This window comes from Phocoena sinus, chromosome 2, assembly GCF_008692025.1.
Source record: "Phocoena sinus isolate mPhoSin1 chromosome 2, mPhoSin1.pri, whole genome shotgun sequence".
NCBI classification, from domain to species: domain Eukaryota; kingdom Metazoa; phylum Chordata; class Mammalia; order Artiodactyla; family Phocoenidae; genus Phocoena; species Phocoena sinus.
The window spans coordinates 46,669,733-46,690,072 of record NC_045764.1 but is presented as its reverse complement, the minus strand read 5'-3'; positions in this window follow the sequence as shown (position 1 = coordinate 46,690,072).

Genomic DNA, 20,340 nt, shown 5'->3' with positions numbered 1-20,340 from the left:
GCCATCCACAAGTCTATTCTCTACGTCTGCGTCTTTATCCCTGTCTGGCCCCTAGGTTCTTCAGAACCATTTTTCTTTTTCTTTTTAGATTCCATGTATATGTGTTAGCATACGGTATTTGTTTTTCTCTTTCTGACTTACTTCACTTTGTGTGACAGTCTCTAGGTCCATCCACCTCAAGACAAGTAACTCAATATGGTTTCTTTTTATGGTTGAGTAATATTCCATTGTATATATGTGCCACATCTTCTTTATCCATCCATCTGTCAATGGAAACTTAGGCTGCTTTCATGTCCTGGCTATTGTAAATGGAGCTGTAATGAACATTGTGGTACATGACTCTTTTTTTTTTTGCAGTACGTAGGCCTCTCACTGTTGTGGCCTCTCCCATTGTGGAGCACAGGCTCCAGACACGCAGGCTTAGTGGCCATGGCTCATGGGCATAGCCGCTCCGCAGCATGTGAGATCTTCCCGGAATGGGGCACGAACCCATGTCCCCTGCATCGGCAGGTGGACTCTCAACCACTGTGCCACCAGGGAAGCCCCATGACTCTTTTTGAATTACGGTTTCCTCAGGGTATATGCCCAGTAGTGGGATTGCTGGGTTGTATGATAGTTCTATTTTTAGTTTTTTAAGGAACCTCCATACTGTTCTCCATAGTATCAATTTACATTCCCACCAACAGTGCAAGAGAGTTCCCTTTTCTCCACACCCTCTCCAGCATTTATTGTTTGTAGATTTTTTGATGATGGGCATTCTGATCAGTGTGAGGTGCTACTTCATTGTACATTTGATTTGCATTTGTCTAATGATTAGAGATGTTGATCATCCTTTGATGTGTTTGTTGGCAATCTGTATATCTTCTGTGGAGAAATGTCTATTTAGGTCTTCTGCCCATTTTTGGATTGGGTTGTTTCATTTTTGATATTGAGCTGCATGAGCTGCCTGTACATTTTGGAGATTAATCCTTTGCTAGTTGCTTTGTTTGCAAATATTTTCTCCCATTCTGAGGGTTGTCTTTTTGCTTTGTTTATGGTTTCCTTTGCTGTGCAAAACTTTTAAGTTTCATTAGGTCCCATTTGTATATTTTTGTCTTTATTTCCATTTTTCTAGGAGGTGGGTCAAAAAGGATCTTGCTGTGATGTATGTCACAGAGTGTTCTATGCTTTCCTCTAAGGGTTTTATAGTGTATTGCCTTACATTAAGTTCTCTAATCCATTTTGAGTTTATTTTTCTGTATGGTGTTAGGAAGTGTTCTAATTTCATTCTTTTACATGTAGCTGTCCAGTTTTCTCAGCACCACTTATTGAAGAGGCTGTCTTTTCTCCATTCTATATTCTTGTCTCCTTTATTTAAGATAAGGTGACCATATGTGTGTAGGCTTATCTCCGTGCTTTCTATCTTGTTCCATTGATCTATATTTCTGTTTTAGTGCCAGCACCATCCTGTCTTAATTACTGTAGATTTGTAGTATAGTCTGAAGTCAGGGAGCCTGATTTCTCCAGCTCCATTTTTGTTTCTCAAGATTGCTTTGGCTATTTGGAGCCTTTTGTGTTTCCATCCAAATTGTGAATTTTTTTGTTCTAGTTCTGTGAACAATGCCATTGGTAGTTTGATAGGTATTGCATTCAATCTGTAGATTGCTTTGGGTAGAATAGTCATTTGCACAATGTTGATTATTCCAATCCAAGAACATGGTATATCTCTCCATCTGTTTGTACCATCTTTAATTTCTTTCATCAGTATCTTATAGTTTTCTGCATACAGTTCTTTTGTCTCCTTAGGTAGTTTTATTCCTAGGTATTCTATTTTATTTTTTGTTACAATGGTAAGTGGGAGTGTTTCCTTAATTTCTCTTTCAGATTTTTCATCAGTAGTGTATAGGAACACAAGGATTTCAGTGCATTAATTTTGTATCCTGCTACTTTACCAAATTCATTGATTAGCTCTAGTAGTTTTCTGGTGGCATCCTTAGGATTTTCTATGTAGAGTATCATATTATCTGTAAACAGTGACAGTTTTAATTCTTCTTCTCCAATTTATATTCCTTTTATTTCTTTTTCTTCTCTGATTGCTGTGGCTAAAACTTCCAAAGCTATGTTGAATAATACTGGTGAGAGTGGGCAGCCTTGTCTTGTACCTGATCTTAGTGGAAATGGTTTCAGTTTTTCACCATTGAGAGTGATGTTGGCTGTGGTTTTGTCATGTATGGCCTTTATTATGTTGAGGTAAGTTCCCTCTATGCCTACTTTCTGGAGGGTTTTTACCATAAATGTATGTTGAATTTTGTCGAAAACTTTTCCTGCATCTATTGAGATCATATGTTTTTTCTACTTCAATTTGTTAATATGGTTTATCACATTGATTGATTTGCATATATTGAAGAATCCTTGCATTCCTGGAATAAACCCCACTTGATCATGGTGCATGATCCTTTTAATGTCCTGTTGGATTCTGTTTGCTAGTATTTTGTTGAGGATGTTTACATCTATATTCATCAGTGATACTGGTCTATAGTTTTCTTTTTTGTGACATCTTTGTCTGGTTTTGGTATCAGGGTAATGGTGGCCTCATAGAATGAGTTTGGGAGTGTTCCTCCCTCTGCTATATTTGGGAAGAGTTTGAGTTAGCTAGGTGTTAGTGCTTCTGTAAATGTTTGTGAAAATTCACCTGTGAAGGCATCTGGTCCTGGGCTTTTGTTTGTTGGAAGATTTTTAATAACATTTTCAATTTCACTGCTTGTGATTGGTCTGTTTATATTTTCTATTTCCTCCGGGTTCAGTCTTGGAAAGTTGTGCTTTTCTAAATTTGTCCATTTCTTCCTGGTTGTCCATTTTATTGGCATATAGCTGCTCATAGTAATCTTTCACGATCCTTTGTATTTCTGCAATGTCACTTGTTACTTCTCCTTTTTCATTTATAATTCTATTGATTTGAGTCTTGTCCCTGTTTTTATTGATGAGTCTGGCTAATGGTTTATCAATTTTGTTTATCTTCTCAAAGACCCATCTTTTTTATTGATCTTTGTTATTGTTTCCTTCATTTTTGTTCATTTATTTCTTATCTGATATTTATGATTTCTTTCCTTCTGCTAATTTTGGGGATTTTTTGTTCTTCTTTCTCTAATTGCTTTCGGTGTAAGGTTAGGTAGTTTATTTGAGATGTTTCTTGTTTCTTGAGGTAGGATGGTATTGCTATGAACTTCCCTCTTAACAACTGCTTTTGCTGCATCCCATAGGTTTTGGGTGGTCGTGTTTTCATTGTCATTTGTTTCTAGGTATTTTTTGATTTCCTCTTTGATTTCTTCAGTGATCTCTTGGTTATTTAGTAGTGTATTATTACCCTCCATGTGTTTGTATTCTTTACAGATATTTTTCCTGTAATTGTTATTTAGTCTCATAGCATTGTGGTCAGAAAAGATACTTGATATGATTTCAATTTTCTTAAATTTACCAAGGCTTGATTTGTGACCCAAGGTATGATCTATTTTGGAGAATGTTTCATGAGTACTTGAAAGTGTATTCTGTTGTTTTTAGATGGAATGTCCTATAAATATAAATTAAGTCCATCTTGTTTAATGTATCATTTAAAGCTTGTGTTTCCTTAGTTATTGTGATTTTGGATGATTTGTCCATTGGTGCAAGTGGGGTTTTAAATTCCCCTACTTTGATTGTCTTACTGTCGATTTCCCCTTTTATGGCTGCTAGCATTTGCCTTAAGTTTTGAGGTGCTCCTATGTTGGATGCATAAATATTTACAATTGTTATATCTTCTTCTTGGATTGACCCCTTGATCATTATGTAGTGTCCTTCTTTGTCTCTTGTAATAATCTTTATTTTAAAGTCTGTTTTTTCTAATATGAGAATTGCTACTCCAGCTTTCTTTTGATTTCCATTTGAATGGAATATCTTTTTCCATTCCCTCATTTTTAGTCTATATGTGCCCCTAGGTCTGAAGTGGGTCTTTTGTAGACAGCATATATATGGGTCCTGTTTTTGTAACCGTTCAGCCAGTCTATGTCTTTTGGTTGGAGCAGTTAATCCATTTACATTTAACGTAGTTATCAATATGTATGTTCCTATTACCGTTTTCTTAGTTGTTTTGGGTTTGTTATTGTAGGTCTTTTCCTTCTCTTTTTTTCTTGCCTAGAGAAGGTCCTTTAGCATTTGTTGTAAAGCTGGTTTGGTGGTGCTGAATTCTCTTAGCTTTTGCTTGTCTGTAAAGGTTTTAATTTCTCCATTGAATCTGAGTGAGATCCTCACTGGGTAGAGTAATCTTTGTTGTAGGTTTTTCCCTTTCATCACTTTAAATATGTCCAGCCACTCCCATCTGGCTTGCAGAGTTTCTGCTGAAAGATCAGCTGTTAACCTTATGGGGATTCCCTTGTATGTTATTTGTTGTTTTTCTCTTGCTGCTTTTAATATTTTTTCTTTGTATTTAATTTTTGATAGTTTTATTAACATGTGTCTGGGCATGTTTCTCCTTGGATTTATCCTGTATGTGACTCTCTGTTCTCCTTCACTTGATTGACTATTTCCTTTCCCATATTATGGAAGTTTTCAACTATAATCTCTTCAAATATGTTCTCAGTCTCCTTCTTTTTCTCTTCTTCTTTTGGGACCCCTATAATTCAAATGTTGGTGTGTTTAACATTGTCCCAGAGGTCTCTGAGACTGTCCTCAATTCTTTTCATTCTTATTTCTTTATTCTTCTCTGCAGTAGTTATTGCCACTATTTTATCTTCCAGGTCACTTATCCATTCTTCTGCCTCAGTTATTCTGCTATTGATTAAGTTCCTTGTAATTTCTCCATTCTATTTCCAAGATTATAGATCATCTTTACTATCATTACTCTGAATTCTTTTTCAGGTAGGCTGCCTATTTCCTCTTCATTTGTTTGGTCTGGTGGGTTTTTACCTTGCTCCTTCATCTGCTGTGTGATTCTCTGTCTTCTCATTTTGCTTAAATTACTGTGTTTTGGGTCTCCTTTTTGTGGGTTGCAGGTTCGTAGTTCCCATTGTTTTTGGTGTCTGCCCCTGTTGACTAAGGTTGGTTCTGTGGGTTGTGTAGGCTTCCTGGTGAAGGGGTCTGGTGCCTGTGTTCTGGTGGATGAGGCTAGATCTTTTCTTTCTGGTGGTCAGGACAACATCTGGTCATGTGTTTTGGGGTGTCTGTGAACTTATTATGATTGAAGAAGCCTCTCTGCTGATGGGTGGGGCTGTGTTCCTGTCTTGCTAGTTGTTTGGCATAAGGTGTTCAGCACTGTAGCTTTCTGGTCTTAACATTAAGCTGGAGATCTCTGAGAGACCTTTCTGTGTTTGATATTACATGGGGCCGGGTGATCAATGTCTAGAACTCAGCTCTCCCACCTCAGAGGTTCAGGGTAGACACCCGGCCACAGCACCAAGACCCTGTCAGCCACACAGCTCAGAAGAAAAGGGAGAAGAAAAAGGAAACAAATAAATAAAAACTAACTAAATAAAATAAAGTTAATAAAAAAATATTAAAAATAAAAATTTATTAAAAAAAAAGAAAGAGAGAAAGAAAGAAGAGAGCAACCGAACCAAAATACAAATCCACCAATGATAACAAGTGCTAAAAACTATACAAAACAAAACAAAACAAAAAAAATAAAACAGAGTCAGAACCCTTGGACAAATGACAAAAGCTATACAGAGAAAGTCACACAAAGAAGCATACACATATACACTCACAAAAAGAGAAAAAGGAAATATATATATAAAGGAAGAGAGCAACAAAATCAATAAACAAATCTACTAATGATAATAAGCTCTAAATACTAAACTACGATAAACATAAAACCAGAAAGAAATTAGATGCAGAAAGCAAACCCCAAGTCTACAGTTGATCCCAAAGTCCACCACCTCAATTTTGGGATGATTTGTTGTCTATTCAGGTATTCTACAGTTGCAGGGTACATCCGTTTGTGGAGATTTAACCCACTGCTTCTGAGGCTGCATGGAGAGATTTCCCTTTCTCCTGTTTGTTCACACAGCTCCTGGGGTTCAGTTTTGGTTTTGGCCCCACTTCTGCTTGCAGGTTGCCTGAGGGCGTCTGTTCCCCACCCAGACAGGATGGAGTTAAAGTAGCAGCTGATTGGGGGCTCTGGGTCACTCAGGCCAGGGGGAGGGAGGGGTATGGTATGTGGGGTGAGCCTGTGGCGGCAGAAGCCAGCATGATGTTTCAACACCCCTTGGTGCACCCTGTGTTCTCCCTGGGAAAGTTGTCCCTGGATCATGGGACCCTGGCAGTGGCGGGCTGTGCAGGTTACCTGGAGGGGAGGTGTAGATAGTTACCTGTGCGTGCACACAGGCTTCTTGGTGGCTGCAGCAGCAGCCTATGTGTCTCATGCCCGTCTCTGGTGTCTGCACTGATAGTCGCAGCTCATGCCCATCTCTGAAGCTCGTTTAGATGGTGCTCTGAATGCCCTCTCCTTGTGCACCCTGAAACAATTGTCTCTTGCCTCTTAGGCAGTTCTAGACTTTTTCCTGGTCTCCCTCCCGGCTAGCTGTGGTGCACTAGCCCCCTTCAGACTGTATTCCCGTAGCCAACCCCAGTCCTCTTCCTGGGATCTGACCTCCGAAGCCGGAGCCTCAGCTCCCAGCTCCCACCCACCCCAGCAGGTGAGCAGACAAGCCTCTCAGGCTGGTGGGTGCTGCTCAGCACTGATCCTCTCTGCAGGAATCTCACTGCTTTGCCCTCTGCATCCCTGTTGCTACGCTCTCCTCCGTGGCTCCAAGGCTCACCCCCGCCACCCCCGTCTCCGCCAGTGAAGGGGCTTCCTAGTATGTGGAAGCTTTTCCTCCTTCACGGCTCCCTCCCTGAAGTGCAGGTCCCGTCCCTATTCTTTTGTCTCTGTTTTTTCTTTTGCTCTGCCCAGGTATGTGGGGAGTTTCTTGCCTTTTGGGAAGTCTGAGGTCTTCTGCCAGCATTCAGTAGGTATTCTGTAGGAGCTGTTCCACATGCAGGTGTATTTTTGATGTATTTGTGGGGAGGAAGGTGATCTCCGTGTCTTACTCCTCCACCATCTTGAAGGTATACCCCTGCCTTTTGGTTTTTAAAAAACTTCATTTTAATATATTTCTCCATTTTCATTAATCTCTATATTTGCTGATTATTGTAAGTCCCATATGCTATATAGATTTCATATAATATATGTATTTATACTACTTCTGGATGAAGTACTTTGTAGAATTCACAAAATTTCATATATACATAAATAAGTTTCCTATGATGTTTGCCAAGTTCAGTTGCACTAAAACAGATTTTGTTTCTTTTGAGCACCTATTTTGCCGCAGGCACCATCCTAAGTGATAGAGTTAAAAAGATAAGTCTCTGCGCTTGGAAGGGAAACATTTTAACCACTAATGATAACATCATATATTATATTAAAAGACAAATAAAATATTGTGAGAATAAGAACAAGAAATGATTAAGCCTTCCGAAATTGTTCAGAAAGACATTGCAGCGGAGGGGATATTTTGTTGAATTTTGAGTTGAGTAGGAGACTGCCTAGAAAATCTAGGAGCAGGGAATGAAGGTAGAAGAAACAGCTGAGCAGGGGCAAAGGTGCTGCAGCCCCAAAAGGAGGAAGAGGGGCAGGAAGTGGGGCCATGGATTGTTTTGGAGCCAGGTAATAATGAACCTGAAAGAAGAGGCTAGAAAATGTTAATCTGATGCCATGTGCATTGGGAAACCATAAAAAAATAATACATACCAAAATTCAATTAAAATAGCAAAGTATATTACCAGTATGCTTTAAGAATTTTATGTGTATGAAGAATAAACACTCTCTGAAACTGGCTTAAATCTCATGACCTTCCCCAAAACACACACACACACACACACACACACACACACAGACTCGCCAAATATTCTTGCTGACCAAGGGCATGATAAAGCCTGGAAGGCTCTCAGGAAGCCAGGAGACTCTTGTTCTAGTCGTAGGAGCCTTATATGTCTCTATGTTTGCAGATCTCTCCATCTGTTTTGTTCTCTTTCTCCACAGATTGTCTTCTTGACTATGGCAGAGGATGGATTCTCTACATTCCTGAGTTTTCATGTCCTCTTAATAGAGTTCTGTGGAATCCAGTTTGTGATAAGACACTTTGACTAAGCTAGGTTGGACCCACTGAAAAAAATAACATTAGGGTGGCAGGACAGGACATAAGTTTGTCTTCTGAAGCTCCTTCCTGTAGTTGAAGAAATATGGGGCATGCTAGATTTTGGTTAACAGCATAGATGCTAAATCTAAATTGTCTATGTTCAAATCCCAGCTTCAGCCTGCTTATTATATAATCTTGGGCAATTTACTTAAGAGCAGAGACTATAAACAACATTACCACCATTTTACTTGTACAGGAGTACTGAGGCACAGGGAAGTTAAATGACCAGTTCAGTGCATGCATGGATCAGAGCACGGATTTGCAGTCTGGCCCTTGATGACAGACTCTTAACCACTAAGATATTCTGATTGTTAAGGAAACACATTAAAATACCGTATTTTCTTTGCTAACACACTTAAAAATATTTCTTTGCTCTATTGAGGAGTTTAATCAGGCCAGTAACTATCAAAGACAGAGCAGGGAAGGGAGAAAAAAATTGAAAAAGAAGGTACTTGGCATTTACCTATAAAAAATATAATTTCTTTGAAAGAAAATAGTATAATGAAATTTTTTGCATCACTTTCTATTAAAATGTTTTTTTCCCAATTCATATATTTCTGATTTCAGATGTATCTTTTCTGTGAAAATAGCCTTTAATATATTTCTAGTAAATGACTTGGATAACAAATTCTTTCCTTTACTCTCTTCACATCTGGAAGACTAGCTCACTATTGTATTTCTGGATAATTGTGAAAATATCTAGGCTGGCTTTATAATATTATTTGTCTTTCTTCCTGAAAACCCAGCAGGTGAAGAAAAATGAAGACAATTTGGTAAATAATGGATGCAGACATGACTTATTGTTTTTCTGCAATGAGAAATAAGCACAGTTTATTATGTGACCTTTCTTCAAGTGCCTGTCAAGAACTCAAAAGTAATAAAGCTTTACTTGCAAAGAGAGACTGATTTTAAAAAGCTATACACTTAAAATGTTGTATCTCTTTATTAAAAGCTAATCTTCCATTTGTGTGCCCACAGAAATAATTGTAGGTATAACTTACCCCCAAAAATACGCATGATTGTCTCCCACATAATATATGTCATCCACACTTTCTGATTGCATTTTTGGATATACTTCAGTTTAAAATGCATTAAAAAAATAACATGTTCTGTAACATATGTGGTTTTTCTCCCTTCTGAAAGGCCATCTTGGATTCTGCTCTTTTTTCTCTGTGTGGGGCTTGAAGGTAGAAAGATCTTTTGACTTTTAAGGTTGCCGAATGTCCAGCTTCAGGCTTTTATTTCTATTAATTGGCAAAGTCTTACCAGTTTCTTTTCAAATATCAATACTAGGATTTCCTCTAATTAGAACTTTTTGGAACCACATGTATATAATGCAAGATGTTAAGTGACCATACATATCATAACATATTGTTGTAAATAAGCTTCAGTAATGCTGCATTAAGCAATTTGGTGTACTGAAAAGATTTTGTTTTGTTTAACCCTCTTGGTGTTCTAAATTTTTAATATTTTCACAAACAAGACAATTTTTTTAAAAGGCATAAACATTTAACACATGTTCCCTTTGTCAGGCCAAGTTTTTATTAAGATCTTAAATAAACACTTTTTTTTTTACATGGAACGTTCTTATAAAATATAAAAGCAGAAATGCTTTATGAAATAAATACAAAATTAACAAGATTAATGAAAACACAAAACTTGTAACCCAAGTCAAAGCAGCAGAGTTTCCTTATTATGGCATGTGGAAGCAAGCTATTTCTATTTTAATTTCTATAAAGACAATCACAATCCATTTTATAAAGTATACTATTTTAAATGTGTATTTTTGATCTTGGCTCTGTAATCAGCAGAATATTGAATTATCTTACTACACAAGAAAGAATATACTAGGTTCCAGGGATCAAAATTATTGCCGGTCTAAACACATGCACACATACACACACATATACACACATAAAATGAACACACAATAGTAATATCTTTTAGTTTCAAGAACGTCAGAAAGAAGAGGAAGTTTGCTTTGAATTTTACAAACAGTAATCACATAACTTTTAAGTTTACATGTAAATCTCATAATCTAAAAGAGAGGAAAAATTAAGAAAATATGCATAATCCTTTAATAAAATATGTTCTATGCCGGGTGCAGTTTTGTTTTGCTTTCATATTTTGATGCGACTCTGGCTTTGGGTTTAGATAGATTTTCTTAGAAGCTGCATTTTAATTCTGTTCATTTGGAACAAACTGGGGGAAACAAAAAAAAGAAAGAAAAGAAAGAATAAGGAAAAGAATCCTAAATAATGAAAACTTCTGGGGATAAGTTACAAAACTTTAAAAATTTTTTTAGAGAATCTGTTTCCTAGCTCTTTTTTTTTCTTCCTTAAAATAATCAGCGTTTGCAAACCCTTCTCAGTTTCTTTAATAAGAGATAAATTGGCTTATTTTCACTCAGAAGAAAGCTTACATTGCACTTTATTTGTAAACGGACTCAAAACATTTGAAATAAATAATTCTTCTAGGACATCTAGCAGCAACTGAAAAACAAAATAACAACAAATGTTGTTTGTTGTGTGCTCATTTGTTTTAGCAATATTAAGTTGCCCGCACAGGGTTTTTTTTTTTTTTTTTTTTTTTGCTTTCAGAAGAGATAACCAAAAATTGCATTGTGTGTGTGTGTGTGTGTGTGTGTCTGAGAGAGAGGAGATAGAATGCATGTATGCATGTCTTCTCTTTACATACTAATAACTTACTTGGTTAGTCTGATGATTAACATCGTAGGAAAGTCATATCAAACATAAATGAAGAACAAAGGAATTTACTAAAGCAAGTTGGAAATCAGGCATAAGAAGTCTCTTACAATCCACAGCCATCTAATCACAGAGTAGGTGGCTTTGTGATACAATTTTAGACCAGATAGTTTAGGATATTAAAGGTTCAAACATTGATAAAAATTATGAGTCTGTTTATGTCAATCTTCTCAAGCATCAATCATTAAGTCTATCACTTTTTTTTTTTGACCACTTTCCCCAGCAATGGTGGAAAGGGGTAAAATTGAAATTATAGGAATATTTTTAAATGCATTATCAATTTATATTGTAGCTCTCTGTATTTTCCTTAGTCTATTTTTCTACACCACTTTGTTAACACACACACACACATTCTGACATCATATAAATAATGGTAACACATAGCCATACAAATTATTCTTAAATCTTTTCTCGATTTCCTTCTTTACAACTAAAAGACAGTGAATGAGATAGATACATAATTGCATTTGTGTCATTACTCATCAGTGCATTCAGTCTAAGGTCAGGAACACTTTAGAAAAAAACACACCTTAGAATTTAGAAACTTACACCTTTGATATTAAAGCAAATGAAATGTGGCCTGTCCCTTTAATATGTAAATTGATTGAAATTCAGCCCTCCACATTGAGAGGGGCTCCCTGCTTATTACTTTATGACATTTGCAGGCTGAAGGTGCAGGAGGGGCGCACATTAATTTGCTTTATGTTTGACTAGAGAGGCTTCCCATACCTATTAGAGCCCACTTTGGGCCCACTTCATTTCAGAGTTGTTGTCAGTCATTTGAGAGTGATATGGCCTGTGGCCTGGGAAGAATAAACACATCATATATTAGTTAAAGCTGTGAGGTATGGGGGTTGCCGAATGCCAACACCTCTTTCTGAGGATAAGGAAGATCAGAAAGTGGGAGTGAGATTAGAGTAGGAAAGAGTATTACAGACCAGAACCCAGCCAGTTCTCTTGGAACACCCTCTAGATCAGAATAAACTGAGCAGTCAAAGCCGGTATCTGCTTCATTTTTGTTTTGGTGTATTTTGTGGTGGTTCCTTAGAAAAAGGGAACAGGATAGGGCTCACATTGTTTGTTTCTCTTTCCAATTATTACACACTGAAATGAAACAAAACACTGAAGAACTGATATCACAGGTGGCCCTGGAACATTTCAATCTTAGCCAGTTTAAACAAATGATCAGGAATCGACTAATTTCCCTGAGTCAACATTTGAATCTACACATTTTGCCTTTTACACTCCCCAATGCTCCATTTTACACATTTTTGAAAGTCAATTTTTTTTAAATCAAAATTTAGTTTTAGATAATGGAAGGTAATTTTTTGTTGTTGTTCCAGAAATTATAAGTATGTTTTTCTCCACCCACTTAGCTACAGAATGAATTAGTGACTACCACATTTTCTAGTCGGGAAGTCCATGAATTATAGCATTTTATCTACTGAGAAGTTTCAAAATTTCAGAAAAAGGAAGTTTCACCCAGAGGGATGTGTTTTACTTTTCCGTATGTTCTACATCAACTTATTCTAGCTTCTCTGTACATCTTGAAGCGATTGCCGGTGAATCCGATTTGAACACAAGCATTTTCACTCATATGGCAGCTGGTTCTCATGTGAGGCTGCAGGATTTGTACTGAGAAGTAATTATTTCCTACAGCTTTAATACTGTGTGGAGTCTTGAGAATCTCAACAGATGTTGACGGACATCTATTATTATCTCACATGTTGTATGAAGCATCCGTGGCTCACATGCTAACTGTGCTGCTGCCCTGCATGCCTTCCTTGCATTGGGTTCCGTATGTCCAGGAATGGCTCCGTTTCTATCCTGCCCATCATCTTGGTTAAGGAAACAACACATGGCCTGTTTTTATTTCTTGTGAAGGAATCAAGGGAGATCCATTTTTTAAAAGAAAGAACCTGTTTATGAAATTAGAAATTAAAATCTCATATTTCTTCCCCTAAGGCTACAAATCTGAGCCTTCGGGAGGGAGTCAGCTACACTGGAGGGCTATTCATCTCTTCTGCTCTTTGCCTTAAAAAATCCAAGAGCACATTTTTATTTAGTTAAAAGAAGTGAGGAAAAAAGTGTAAGTTGAATTTAATGGAAATGATTTTAGGTCATATATACATATAATATATATAAATTTGCTTGATATACACATATGTATATAATATAATGTGTATAAATATAAATATATGTATTTGCTTGATATACACATATTATAATGTTATATAACATTATATGTGTATATCAAGCAAATATATATATATATTTATACACATTTATATATATACATAAAGCAAAAGGATATACAAATGTTTCCGTACATTTAAATAACCCCAGAATAACATTGAGCCACAGTGATGAAAACTATTTAGCACTTACAATAACTAAAGAGTAAAACAAAACAGGTTCCCCTAGAAGAATGGAAAAATATAACAGTAGAGAACTCACATTTAAGTTTCATTTTTTTTTTTCAGATGTACCAAGAATAATGGTTAGAAGCCTAGAATCTTGATTCATCATGATTAATAAATAAATATTATCAGCCTTAATTTCTTTCTATGGATCGCTCCATGTTGGTTGGCTAGGGTTATGTGGAAATATCTAAAAGGGATAGGAGTAAACTGCGTACTTTAAAATATATAACACGTATGCCTGTGTTTGTAGCATTTATAACCATGGCTAACATTTACTTACTGCTTAGATTATGCCAAGCGCTGTGTTAAGGACTTTTCCTGCACCTTAGGGTCCCAACCACCTAGATGTAGTTACATTTAGCAATATCCACTGAGTCATTTAGTTTTGGAAAATTAGAAAAATATAATAAGATGAAGATGTCCATGAATGCCTCTCCATACTGACATAGTCTTATCAACATTGCCAATAAGGTTTTATCAGCTTCAGGCATGAGGCAAATCTATCTTATTAGTGTGAAAACTAATGAAAGATCATCCTGACAATGATAATTAATTGCAGTTGTTGACAAGGACTCAGTTCCTTTGCACTCCCTTTTCTGTTGCTCTTTCTTGGTCTTTCAGCTCTCCTCTCTCAATCAGACATATGAAGAGTGTCACCCTCCCTCCCTTTTGAGAAAGAAGCTTTTAGATTAATCATATTATCTTAAGGTTCCAAATCTCCATGCCTGCATGACCTTTCTTCCGTTAGAATCCATTATCTTAAACTATCACAATAATCCTGGCTTTAGGGAGGGAGAGAGGGAAGAGGAATCAAACCTAATAGATGGCAAATAAGATTAATCTATGATCTAAGTGCCGATTACACTTGGCCCTGCCCTTGAACACCCAGGTGTAACCTTGAAATTCACATCCGCTAAGACATGGCAATTGGATTGAGTGTCCCTGAAGGTCTTAAGGGCAGCTGGCCAAATTTCACCCGTTACTCCCCAGCGAGATCCTGAGCTGTCTCAACCTTCAACTCTTTTTTACTTGTGGAATTTGGCAGCTGTGCTTTTTCATGTTTGTTTTGGGATAGCTCACATTTTTTAGATAAAATACTTATTTTGGGTCCTTGATTTTTGTTTGTCAGAAGCACCCGGCCATGGAGGGAATGAAGTTTTACCTGGACCTCACAAGAGGAAAACAAATGATCCAGCTCCTCAAAATCTGATAACTGCACCAAAATAAATTCAAGTCCTTGCTTCTTTCAAAACAGTGACATACTGATCCCTAAAACTACATATGTTTAAGAACAACCAAGAGGAGAGAAAAAAAAAAAATCCCCCTTGTAACATTTGTCTTCTGAACTTGGAGCTGATTATTTTTCTTCCACATGGCCTGAGGTCTTAGAAAGGACACCCTTTTGGGAAGATGGAATATGACATTGGGAAATTCGAGCTACTGGTAACATGGACAGGAAAAGGGCTTGTGCTTCGAGAAAACAGTTTCAGCCAAAGAGAAATATCACTGGGCCACATAGAGAAAAGGGAAGCAAAATCGTAATGCATTCTCATTAAAAGTTGGCCCTGTCTCTTGAAACGCAAATTGACCAGATAGAATGTTCTTTCATCATGAACCTATGCAGTACGCAGAACATTCTGAAAGTATGGAAGATACGGTAAAATTAAACCCAAAATGAGAGTGAGAAGGAAAGATAGGTCTAAGCAAAGAGTAACAAGTAGTCTTCAAAAATATTAGATGCAAAACTTGATGGACAGAAAATAGGACCATTTCTTCTGAAAAAGATACAAAAAAAAAAAAAAGTGCTGGAGATACCCATTAGGGAGCGCATCCCCAAGCCATTCTCATGAGTGTCAACCTTATCTCAATATTCTTTCTCTGGGGTATTCTCAACCACAGTGTATCTCTCAAAACAGAAAAAAAAATTGGCAGGATTTGTTTTGTAAAAGCTTTCTTGACTACTTTAAGAAAAATGGACATGGATTTACGCTCGGTTCATATGGATATCTGTAGGATAAGGACCTCAGCCCATAGTTCCTGAGTAGTTATTCTGTATTTTCTTAAATATTTATAACTTGATTCCTAAGCTATTAAGAATAAATTCAATCTTATAAGTAATGGTTCCTTTATTTTCTTTCAAGATTAAATTACTATATATTTTTTTCCTCACAGGTTTAATAAAGCAGGTCTAGAAATAAATTTTTCCAGGTCTCACCATTTGGAAACTTAATTTTGAAGCTCAGTTGTTTTGAAGACACAGCTGGGATGAGATCCCGAATAGAAATGCAATGCAGGATCTTGGGGCTGTTGTGTAACATATGATTCTCAGTTTGCACAAAAGTAAAAAGAGATATGGGAATAATTCTGAGTTTGTCCAGGGTTGATAGCTGTATGTGCAAAAGTATGTGATGTCTGCTGCACAACTGGGTTGAATCTCAGTTCTCCTGCTTGTTAGCTCTGTGACCCCAGGTCAGTTGCTTAACCACTCTGTACATTCATTTCCTCAATTTAGAGTGGGAATATCAATTGTTTTGGTATTCCCCGAGTTTTGAAAGTTTGCTTTACACCATTTTACTTTTATGAAAGACTGCACAAGTTATCTGTTTTCATTAACTGAAAGAAATTTGAAGAGAAGTTTTGCTTTTAGGAAAAAAAGACAAAGAGTGAAATTAGTATTCAGCATTTGTTTTGCAGAGAGCCCTTCTGGAGGCAGCCCACACCCTGGTTAGAGAGAACAGCTCCCCCAAGCTCCTTCCGCAGGAACTACACACTGCATCTTAGCATCCAGGCTTCATAGCTTTGAACTGTGTCTGTGAGCATCTGTGCTTTATCTCGATGTATTTTGTACATCCATTAGCAAGTCATGTCCTAAGGTAATTGCCTCTTCAGTTTACACTATTTCAGTCTACAAAAGTTTTCATAGGAATGCTCTACTTTCAGATAGCGGGGTAAACCAGTATTTACCTTATAGTATTTTTGTGAGGGCTTAAATGAGTTAAAAGAGGTAACTTGCTTGGAAGGTATTTAATAGTTAATCTGTAACTGTTTGCTATTGTTATAGTCCTTGATATGGCCATCATGGGGTCTCAGCTGATATTATTTTTATTTTAATTTTTTAATTTTTTTGCTGTGAACTTGAGGAGACTGGGAAACAGCAATATTACTGTTTTTTAGATTTTTGTAAGGCTCACAGCTGAAAAAACATCGAAGAGATGAAGGATTCTGGTTGCTCTGCTGAAAACACAAAGGATTCTTCGGGGCCTTCTTTCTCTTGTGTGTTAGGACACTGACGTTTTGACTGAATGGAGGCTCCCTTGTCAGCTGTCCAGGGAGGGTTAACTCACACCTCGGCAGGAGCCTCATGCCATTAAGTCAGGGAGAGTAATGAAATTTCATTTAATTTGTCAGGAAGAAAGTGCTAATGTTAAAAGGCATTTAATAAAAAAGGGAGAGATTCTTTGAAAGGGAGTCCTTAAGTAATTACTTCAAGTGTCTTAGGCCTCCTCACCAGAATATTTACATTAGTGTCTTACAGAGCCAGTGTGTAATTAAATTAGTGCAGCATTTACATTCCCTGTCTTTTTTTTTTTTTTTAAGGAAGGATGATTTTATGAGTAATCCTCCTTAAAAGAGAGAGAGAAAAAATGACTCGATCTAATAAAATTAGATGTTAGTGTGTTTTTGAAATGTTTTAACTGAAAGAATTGCTGAATGAAAGTTTCGTGTGTGTGTGTGTGTGTGTGAGAGAGAGAGAGAGAGAGAGAGATGGGAAGAAGGTGGTTTCAGCCTGGGAAGGCTGTGCTCCTTCCTCATTTCCACTTGGAAGGGTGCCATCTTTTATCTTCGCAGACCTGACATGGAGAGTCAGGTCAGCATGGGCTGTCAGCATATGGCCTTGGCTAGCCTTGTCTAGGCCGGGTTCTCCTGTCAACTTCTCTGGGAGGAGAGGATGGAGATGGATGTGTGAGTGAAAGGAAATGCTCGTGAAGCAAGGCGAGGCTGCTCCATCATCACCATGACTCCTGTGTGCACGGGAAAGCTCAGCCCTCTCACCACCAACGGCTGGAGGAGATAATTCATGTGCCAGGAGTGGTGGGCAGCCCGTGAGCCCACGGGTGGATGATGGATTTGCACCTCCAAAGCAGGTCACATTTAGGAAAAAGATTCTTAAATATTTCTTTGGAAGTAAACTGGTGCCATTTCCAAATTGATTCATCAAACATTCTCATGCCTGAATTTGTGCACAAATATCAGGTGAATGTTTTACTTTTATCAAGTCTGTCTTCTGGGAGGGAGTTGTGGTATGAACATAAGTTGCTAAGTTGAAGACAGGTAAGTAAAGATGTATAAAAGGAGATGTTATAGATCTATCTCATATAGTTTATTGGAAGATTAAATGAGATCGGGTTATCAGAAAAGTTTAACTATTGTTAAATTGTTAATTGTTCTAGCTATTATACTAACAGCAGTTGAAGTGGTTTTACTAAAATGCCAATCTGATCACATCTCTCTCCTTACTGTCATTTCAATGGCTTTCCATGGCCCTCAGTGGAAGCTTGAACTTTTCAGTAAGCCGTGCATTGCCTCTGCTAATTTCCAAAGATCTCATCCTTCATGAATCTGCTCTTCAAAATATCAGGTCTTGGGCTTCCCTGGTGGCGCAGTGGTTGAGAGTCTGCCTGCCGATGCAGGGGACACGGGTTCGTGCCCCGGTCCGGGAAGATCCCACATGCCGTGGAGTGGCTGGCCCCCTGAGCCATGGCCATTGAGCCTGCGCGTCCGGAGCCTGTGCTCCGCAACGGGAGAGGCCACGACAGTGAGAGGCCCGCATACCGCAAAAAAAAAAAAAAAAAAAAAAAAAAAAAATCAGGTCTTCAATGTTTAAGAGCTCCCTCACCTCTGGACCTTTACATATGTTTTCCCCTCTTGTCTAGAGCTATGCTGCCCAGTACTTAAGCCACTAGGTACAAGTGACTATTGAAATTGAAATTTAAAAATATAAAATTAAATGACAGTGAAAATGGAGTGTGCACTCGGCACATTTCTAGCACTCAATCATTTTACGTGGCTAGTGGCCACCATCTTGGATGGTGCCGCTATTGATCATTCCATCCCTGCAGAGATCTCCCTTGGACATCACAGGTCTACAGTGATCAGAAGATCACTACCTTATGACTTCATTAAATTTTCAGCTTAGATATCACCTCCACAAGGAAGTCTTTCTTACCCCCACCCAGAGCCTTAAAGAACAGTGAGGTTGTCCTCTCCAATATCCTACCATATGGAAGTTGCCTGGGTGCTTATCTGAATTTCCTGATCAACCATGAACTCAGTGAGGTCAGGGACTTATCAGAGTATTGACCAGCATCACATTGCCCTCTTAGAGAACAAATCGTAACAAAAGTATTCATTGAGTATTTACTAGGTGTATGACCTCACTTAATACATGAGTAAGTACTATTTTTCTCAGTACGTAAGTAGGGACTAGTTGTTATCTCAACAGGGTAAATGAAGAGCCTGAGGCCCAGAGAGGTAAATCACTAGCTCAGGTCTTGCAGATCTTGAGGAAGAGTGGGTGCTAGGCCAGGCAGCCTAATTGCAGAACTCACACTGTGTCCCTCCCTGTTGTTAATGCCCACACAATTTTGTTGAAAGAATGTGGAGTACCCAGGGACAGGCATGAAAGTAGACAATAGTTACTTTTTCATAACAGCACTGTGTTTTAAAATTGTACCAATTTTCCCATCAGCCTGACTATAGAAAGTGTTGTTTTCTTTTAATAAGTGCTTTCCGCTCTCTTTCTTCAGCTCTTCACTGGAGTGAGAAGAAAGAAGGCAGAGTATACCCGCTGTACAATTAAGAAACCTAAAGTTCAGAGGGGAAGCAAGATGAAAGCCTAGTGGGTTAACTCTGTAAAGTCAAAGTAAAGCAGTCTTGGCAGGTGTTCAAGTGACATGATGTACAGGAGCAAGGGATCCAAGTCATTGACTTGGATTTTTCTTGGCTCCAATGTTTTCGTTTTCTGACTGCCCAAGTCATATTAATTAGCAGTATCAGTTCTTTCTCATAGCTGCATGTGTTACTGATGTTGATTGTTAGATAATGAAATAACCAGACATTGTTTTCAACAAATTAAGACGGTATCTATAAGTAGGTCCCCACTCAGACATTAAGCCTCACGATTACTGTATCACTATGGCTACTAGTAAATCAGTATTTTAGTTATCCTCCTTGACTATTATCATTATCGTTGTTGTTGTTGTTATTTCAGATTGAATGTTGATACCACCAAAAAAAGCTTCTTTTAAAGCAAATGTATTTAATACAAAATTTTGGTTAAGTGGGCTTCTCATTATGACTGAAACTTAAGACTTTATATCTTTCTGTGGAGTCCAAATACATGGGTAAATAGGAAAATGGAGGATTCATTGAGTTCCCAGTGAGACTACATTCTATTTTGTTAAAAAACTAAAGTATTAAAATGGGAAACTTTATGTTCTGGATTTTGTACATTCAGAGGGTTTAATACTAGGCAAGTAATACTCTATTAAGTTTACATATATTGACCCATTTATTCCTGGTTAGAAATCTATAAAATTATTATGTTCATTATACAGATGAGAAAATTGAGGTACACATCTATAACAACTTGCCCAAATCATATGGCCAGTGAATGACAGAGCTGGGATTTGAACTTATGCAATGTAGTTCTCAAGCTCACTTCTTAACCACACTGCTCTGTATTGACTCCCCATGAACAGGTCCAGACACATACACATAAATACATATAGACATTTATAAACACAGGAAAAGTTAAGCATGACCTTTCTAAAGAAACAGGAAAAGTAGAAAGATCCTCCCATGTTTTTATTTGAGGATAGCATCTATGTTGCAAATGCCGTTTGGCTTGTTGGCACATTTATAAAGAGAAAAACCGGTCCCCGTGTCTAAATAGGAAAATACAAG